Source organism: Clupea harengus, chromosome 17 (genome assembly GCF_900700415.2).
Source record: "Clupea harengus chromosome 17, Ch_v2.0.2, whole genome shotgun sequence".
Lineage (NCBI taxonomy): Eukaryota > Metazoa > Chordata > Actinopteri > Clupeiformes > Clupeidae > Clupea > Clupea harengus.
Window position 1 is genome coordinate 10,752,607 of NC_045168.1, and position 8,271 is coordinate 10,760,877.

An 8,271-nucleotide genomic window follows, 5' to 3' on the forward strand; every position below is an offset into this window, starting at 1 on the left:
GAATTTGACAAATTGAAAAAAATCCAGCAGCATTTATGATGTTGGATGTTTTGGCACTGCAATTTGACACAGACTGGAAAAATCCCCAGCGATAACAATGCTTGATTGGCATTAGTGCCAAGTAAATCACCCCACAAACATGGCAATGGGTGAGTCATTTCCTGTCCAATTGGCAGGTTTTCCAGCAGTGTCCAGAGCGTCCACCTGTGTACATAACTGCCATGTTCAATCAGTGTTTGGACAGTTTATCTGGATGGACAGCTGTGAACATGCGGCAAAGGTAAACAGTCCAAAGCATTGATATGCTCAGCAGGTAAGGGGCAGATTCAATACATTCTGGCTGCCGGAAAAATGTAAATCTCAAGGAAATACCCACTTTACTTCCATTTTTTCTCCTCCCCTCCATTTTCTTCTCTTTCTGGCAGCCTGTCTCTCACCGACACACTCCCTCTCTCTCTCTCTTCTTTCTCCCATTCACTACACAGTATATGTGTATTTCAGTCCATGAAAACTATCATTTTCCGTTCCGCTTGATTGAAAACACTGCTTTTTTTCCCCGCTCGTTTTTTGAGGGTGAATGGCAGTTGTCTTTTTTTCTTTTTTTTTTCCCTTTTCACTCCGGCAGCCCATTCCTTCTTGTTATCTCGGGGTGGCTAAGTTGTTTGGAGTGTGGTTCGCCTTTCAGCGCCTGTCAGTTTTGGCAGCAGCACAGTCTTAATGCTTAACAAGGACACGCCGGGGCCCGCCGAGTGGATCTGACAGGTTCAGTTTCACCTCCGAGGAGTAAACCGCACTAAAAGGTGGAAAACAGGATTAGCCAAGGACCGGTTGCCATGCTGAGCAGCACTTTACATTACATTTGCCATGCTATCATTCAAAGGGCCTTCTTTAAAAATCACACACTTTTCAGTATACTGTATTTCCATCATATTAGGAGAAAATACTATCTGAAAGGAATTAGGTGGCAAAAGAAATGCCAGTTGGAATTGAACTGGATCATGTAAATTCTTCAAGGAGTTTATGGTAAATACACATCTGGATTTGTTTTCACAGGAGAGGTGTGAAAACATTAGGCGGCATACATGACCCAACACAGAGATGTCACGCACCTCTTCATCGCTTTAGGTGGACCACGTGTCTACAACATTTTGTACAAGAAAATGTGGTTGCAAACTAAGATGGCATGAATACACAAGATAACAAATCTTCAGTACTATTGATCTGGTTGAAGACACAATGTACCAAACACTGTCCTACTTTTCCCGAATGAAACCCATTCTTTACCAATCAGGCTCAACCTTCCTATTTTTTTTACTCGGCCGTATGTGTACGTGCCCTTTGCCAATTTAAGAGCTGTAAATGACCTCTTGTGGCTTGGAGGGTGAGACGGGTAGAGTGATAATTAGCTGATATAGGGTGCGATATAGGGTGCTATCTCCAGTCTGCTTGGAGTGTTTCCTCCCCTATCTGTATAAGTGATCTGTGCACAATAGAACTTGATCAAAATGACCTCCCTTTTTAAAAAAAGAAAGAAAAGAAAGGAAAAGAGAAGAAAGATATCTTCAAATATCCACAGCTAGATGACTAAATCAAAGTAAGAGCACACCAGAGATCTGATGCCTCCTCCTGCTCCTCCTGCATTCTAGTGATGTCATAATGCATGGCAGTTCAGGAAGTAGGAGGTTGAATATTTAAAATGAAATGAATCTAAATCAAACTTCCATTTTAAACAAAACGTTGCATTTTATCATGACCCACACCCCAGACAGACACTTAAAACCCAGCAGTTCTGTAATTTAGTACAATTGTGGAGAGCTCATATTCATAGTTCAGAATTTATGTTCAGAAATTAAGTACTTTAAAAGCTATATGGCCTATCTGGTGAACTCTGTATTTTAGTGCTGCCAGATTGTGGATAAGAAAATCCACATTTGACGACATTTGACAACATTTGTTTTCATTTGTGAAGATTCAATAATATTCAGTAGTGTCATGATGTGTTATTCAGATCGCTGGTAAAATTCCAGCTGAACAGCTCAGTTGCTGCGCATAATAACCAGCCGTCACTGCTTGACAAAGCAACTGTGCAAGCACTGTTTGACAAACGTCAGGTGAAGGGACAGAAAGTGCAAAACTCCATGTCGTCCCTTCATGGAAGCAAATGAAGTTAGTGCCCAAGATTATGAGTATAAAGAAAGCTATTCAGAAGGATTGTGTATTTCAGTGAATCAACTCAGGAAACTAAATAATGTTATCCACTGGCGAGGTTTGTGGGAGAAAGAAGCGTGCCTTGTTTGTCTTTGTCTGCAGGTGAACAGTAGGCGATGGGGTGAGGTCATCACATCTGAATAGGCACACCTGTACACCTGTACACCTGTGTCTGATGTAAGGCCCGCTCTGCCGTGGTTCTGGGTCACCACTGGGTCATCCTGTAGCAGCAGCTGCAGCCTCTTGACTTGATTTTAGTTGTTTTTCTGCCAACTTTTTCCACTTGATGTTTCAGAAGCTTTTGTATAATATGTATCTTTTCATCAATAGACAGGTCACCAATGATTTTATTTTGTTGTGCTTTTATGCTTATATCCCTTTTGTAGTAAGAAGTATAAATAATTGCATTTACATCCCAACTTGAGAAATTAGATCAGCGTTCAGGTTTCACATACATGCATATGTATGGCAGGCAACACATCGACTGGGTGACAACAGCAAAGCTGTAAAACATCCAGTAAACTAAAATGACTGTGACAATAGGATACTTCACAGCATGTTTCACCTGCTACTTATTCAGTGCTTACAAAATTAAGAGGAAACGGCACCCCTCATCTGACTTTTGGTTATTGATGCACTCTTTCCCCAGACCATGCTTGCCTTATCTTACTAAATGATTCTGAAAATGTCCAGTATGTTTTCATATTATGTAGTGTGTGTCTATCCTATTGGGCAGTGAGTCTAAAGTGGCCATAATTGAACCCAGTTCTTCTCTGGTAGGCCGCAGGCTGCTGAAGCCTCTAAGTTTGATGATGTGTCTGTGTGATTGACTCTCTTGACTCTCTCAGTTCCAATCATTCAGATTCATTCAGTCCATGGTTCAGATGCAGTGGTGGTTCGTGACGGAAGAATGACAGAAAACGTTTTTTTTTTACAATTGAAAGTAAGGGACAGTACCTCAAAAGCACTTTCTGGCAGATTCTAATGAGAGCAACAATGTGGACTATAGACTACAACAGAAAAGTCTACACACAAAAATACAAGGGACAGAGCATGGTAGGATGCCAACACTGTGACTGCTTATAAACTTTGAGGTGATTAAAGTGCCTTTGTCTCCTGTAGACAGCTCCACCCTGTACATCCTGTCTCTGCCAAAATACCTTCCACTTGAAGCGGTCGTTCACTTCTCCCTGTCTTTATTCAGATCTTTAACCAACTTCTGAGGGGCTCAGGAGTTCAACAGGGCTCTCAAGTGTCACGCATTGAGCGTGACAGTCACTCATTTCGGTCTTTAATCACGCACTCCCGCCACACATCGTATTTCTCACGCTGAAAAAAAAAACTCTATGCTATTTAATGTGCCGCAGCGCGCAAACATGACCTGGCCGCGCTGCCCTCACCATGGAGGAATCAAGCACGTCTCCCTGAATCCCCTGGAGTTCTGCCGTGAGGTGCCAATCATCAGCCAATCAAAAAAAAAAAAAATAGCCAATCAGAAAAAAAAGTGTCTTTTGTATCTGTTGTATCTGGGTAAGATTTAATCCAGCAACCAATGAAAATAAAGCATCCTGGAATTGCGCGCGACTGATCTTCCAAAAGTTTCGTTAACCTGAGGAAACCACTGGAGCTCCAAGCATCAGTCTTCTACAAAGAGCAAGTCGTCTCCTGTTTTAATGTTACAACAAATTCACAATGGTTTGACAAAAGCAATGACAACTTGACTGCAGTTAGAGAATATTTCCCAGATAATTAGCATCAGTTTTTAATGAGTGTTTGTAGCCAACACAGTTTGCCTTTTCACTAGGCTATAGCTTTGACTCCGAACTTCGTTAATAGGCTATAATAAATTCGAGTAGGCCTATTAAAAATATATATAGCCTATAATTCGAACGAATATTAGGCAGCCCTTAATATTCAATGATGTTATGGGCATTATTTTTTGTAAATGTGTTTGCTTGAACATTCTATTCAGATTCCGAGGCTTCTTCACGTGAAGTTGTGAATCGCGAGCTCATTAGGCATACTAGCATGTTATAAATATCCTGGCCATGGATGCATTAATCATTGCATCTGTCTTTCAAAGATGTCTGGTAAAAAAACAAATAAGCATCCTGTCCTTCGCCCAAAGAGGAAAGCCCCTTAAAAAGGCCAGATTAGGCCCAGAGAACGTAAACACATTAGAGGGAGAGATGGTGGAAGAAGAAGAGACAGTGCAGGTGGAGGAGGAGGAGACGGTGGAAGAGATGGTGGAAGAAACAGTGGAGGAGATGGCTAGAACAAAAGGGAGAATAGTCCCAGGAGCAGCCACCTACAAGACCTCTTTTAACAGTGAATGGACCTCTAAAATGGCCATTTATTACTGTAGGAAGCACCAGCTCATATTACTGGTGCTCTATCTGCCGCCAAGAGAATTCCTGTGCCCATCCAGGTGTGCGGGATGTGACAAGGCACATAGGCAGTAAGGGGCATCAGGCTAAACAGCAGGCACTGAAGTCAACCAGCGCAGTCAAAAACTTTTACTTGCCAGTGACTGCAGAGATGAGTGTGCAAGAGGTCATGGTACATTTAAATGCATAAGGTTGACTACAATGTTCATGAATACCATTTTTCCTAATTAATACATCCAATTCTATGACTATGGCATATATAATGGGAACCAACACCAAAAATGATAAGAGTCCAAAAAGGCAACACCTACAATAAACAACACAAGTCATAATTCTCTCTCTCTCTCCCAAATTGAATTAATACTTAGTAATTGGTTGAATTGTCAGTGCCATGTGTCAAATCTTTTCTGCAAGTCTGATCAATTATTAACAACAACAAAACACTAATAATAATATGGGGGGAGGGGGGGCAGAGCTGGTCTGTGGGCATACGGCAGGGGAGGGGCGGGCGGAATGGGGGCGTGGCCGGGAGGGGTGGGATATGTCACTCTTGCCTGTCTTCAAAACTTGAGAGCCCTGGTTCAATCACATCTGGAAAGGGGATAGAGAGAGAGAGGGAAGATTTTTTGAGCAGAGGCATGAGAGAGACAGCCAGCACCAGAAGAGTGAGATAAGAAGGTGCTACAGAAGAGTGAGATAAGAGGGAGAGTGACAGAAGAGGGAGAGCAACAGCAGCGCAGGCAGAGTGACGCAGTGCTCAGAGAATATGAAGAAAGGATGAAAAGCAGGGGAAAGACTCCATGCTCTGACCTGGATCTTCAATAAATGAACAATGTCGAATGCGTTTCCCGAATAATCGAATATATTTGCCCCTTCCTCATCCGTATCAGATTTGTCCTTCTGTCTTGGTGAGTGTTGATGTGAAAAGACTCACGTTAGCATACTCATCAGATTTGTCCTTCTGTCTTAGTGAGTGTTGATGTGAAGAGAGACTCACGTTAGCATACATACACGTTAGCATACTCATAAGGAGTCCAAACCCCAGGAGCCCAGGATCCTTTGCTGTAGGGTGCAACAGGTGGTACAAAGAACGGGGATGGCCATCGGAGAAGTGAGCCCATCCTCTCTAAAGCTCTCTGTCTTGGCAGGACAGGTGCCAGAGGAAGGGAAGCAAAGGGAAGCATAGCTGTTGAGGGATAGTCAGTGACAGGCTGTGTAGAAGCACTCTGCAGCATACTGCAAAGGCAGATATGGGCCCTGACATGCTTAGTACTGCACACTGACACACAGACAGACAGAAAGCCAACTAGCGGAGGCACAAGAGAGGACAAAGCTGTGAGGTGAGCAGTTTCAGCCATAGACATATGTGGTTTAAGTGACTTACATCTCTATCAACAGATCTTTTCTTTTCCTTAATTTCTGATAGTTTTGTCAAAGTAACATTTATCCTTTATAGTACTAAACACAATTATAAACACATATATTATTTGTTTGTATTACACTGATTTGCTGCTGACAGTAGGTCCTCCTCTTCCCCAGTCTCCTCTCCTTCCTTTCATCTGCTCCAGTATCCTTGTCTCTCTCACACATCCACCGGTTCTCTATCGTCTCTGTCAGGATGCCAGCTGTCCATCTCTCTCCCCTTAGACACCTCACCATTTCACCACACTTTACTCGTTTATTATTTTTCTCCCAAGATGGTATCGCTTGTGTCTTGTGTGCCGGTCTGTCGGTGTGTGTGTGTTTGTGTGTATGTGTGTGTAGCCAAATTGTTAATAACCTAGACCCTACCCCTGGCCCTGACCTCATTAATTCAGAATGTGGTAGGTTTTCCCACTGCTGCCAAGTGTGTGGGCCCGGAACCATCCGAACAGACAAATGGCACAAACTAGTGGGAGGATGGCAAGGTCTTCCTCCAAATTGGGAGATATGCCTTTGGCCTTCATCAGAGCACCCCCATCCTTCCTCCTTCTCCCACCGCTTCTCGTCTCCGTTGCAACTGTTCTTTTTACTCTCTCGTCTTTGACCTTCTCTACCTCTCTCCTCCACTTCTCTGTCTCTAAAGCTGGGGTTTTGTCCTCTGTCGTCCACCCAACCTCACAAAGACATGCATCAAAGGCATTTACCTTTTGGATGGTACCATCTGTTTTTGTAGTCCGAGAGCTCCGGTTCTCATTTGCCTTGACGACCTTTCTGCTCCTTTGAGGTATGTGGTAATTGGTTAAAAGGTCTCATTCTGTCCATTTCCTGCTGTTCAAAGGTTGTGTCCAGACATGCTTCCACCGCTGCAACCGCCCAACTCCTTTTTCAGCCTCTCCTTGTCTTTTTCCTTTGGTGGAACTGGACCGTTTCACTGAAAATAGGCACATTAACCAAGGGGGCCTTCATTGTCTGCCCTTGTGTCCATCTTTCTCTCTTTGCCTCTAAGATTCCCCATCTCTCTTTTGTTTCTCTTTCTTTTCTCTCCTGTAAGACTGTGGGAGACCAGCTCGTCTTTCTGTCTCTTCCTGTGCCTTTTTATCAGTCAATGAACCACAGCATTACAGTCGGCAAGAGAGCACTGAGTAACCGAGACACACTCCTGTGCCACTAGCCCATGTGTGACATGAATATAATTAATTCACAAATAGTCTAGCGACAGAAAATGACATGAATGTTGTGACTTAGTCAAATAGTCAAAAGGCACTTTCCATCATTCATTTGTGCAGCTTTTCATGAGCAGAATCTTGTTTAGACTCTGCACTAAAATATTGCAATGTCTATCAGACTCAAACCTGCCAAGAAACTACGGGATTATGTCAGCCGTATGGCTGCCTCCTTAAATTTACGAATGCCCAGGACACAGAAGTACCAACAGTATTTAATTATAAAAATAGTTTTATTTGAATAAAAGTTTGAAGACAATTTATATCTTTAAAAGCAGTCTTCCAATAATTTAAATATCCACAAGGAAAATCCACTAGTGAGCTGACAGACAGCTGGGGTCCAATTGTAGTCAAATACAGGCTGGGATCTGTCCAGTGTGGATGGCTTGGTGTGTCGTCATGGGCGACGCCCCCCTCAAGACGATGGGCTTCTCCGGGGATTCCCAATGACGTCAGTCACGGCCTCTCGACGCAAGCAGTCCATGCACCACAGTAAAATAAATAGTTAAAACTCAGCCAATGCAATAAACAGCGAAATAGGGTTTAGATGGAACAAATACTTCCCTTCACGCTGGGTATCATGAGCGTTGGAATATTCGCCACGTTGGCTCCTCTTGGTTCCGACTTCTGTCGTTGGAATCCTTTCGTCCCAACCCGGAAATGGCCACCAGCAGACCTCGGATAGTCAGGCAAAGGATCAACGTACCGCAGGCCACGTACACAGTAATAATGACATATAAAAGTAGGAGGCAAAGCTTACGTTCCTTTGCTCAGGAATTGTGAGCATTGATTATTCCAATACAGCTCTCCGTGATGATAGCGTGTTTTGGGCTGCTTCCATCCGTTGCTGCCCAATGCCTTCCTTTTGTCCGTTCGTTCGTCTCCGTGTCGCTGTCCCCGCCGCGTCTCCAGTAATCCAGCAGCTCCCTGTTTATATACCCCACCTCCTTGCCCTCGCTCCCGTCGATAGGTAGGTTACTAATGGTCCAGGTATGTGTCCAGGTTCAAGCAATGAAGCAATCAGTGAGCCC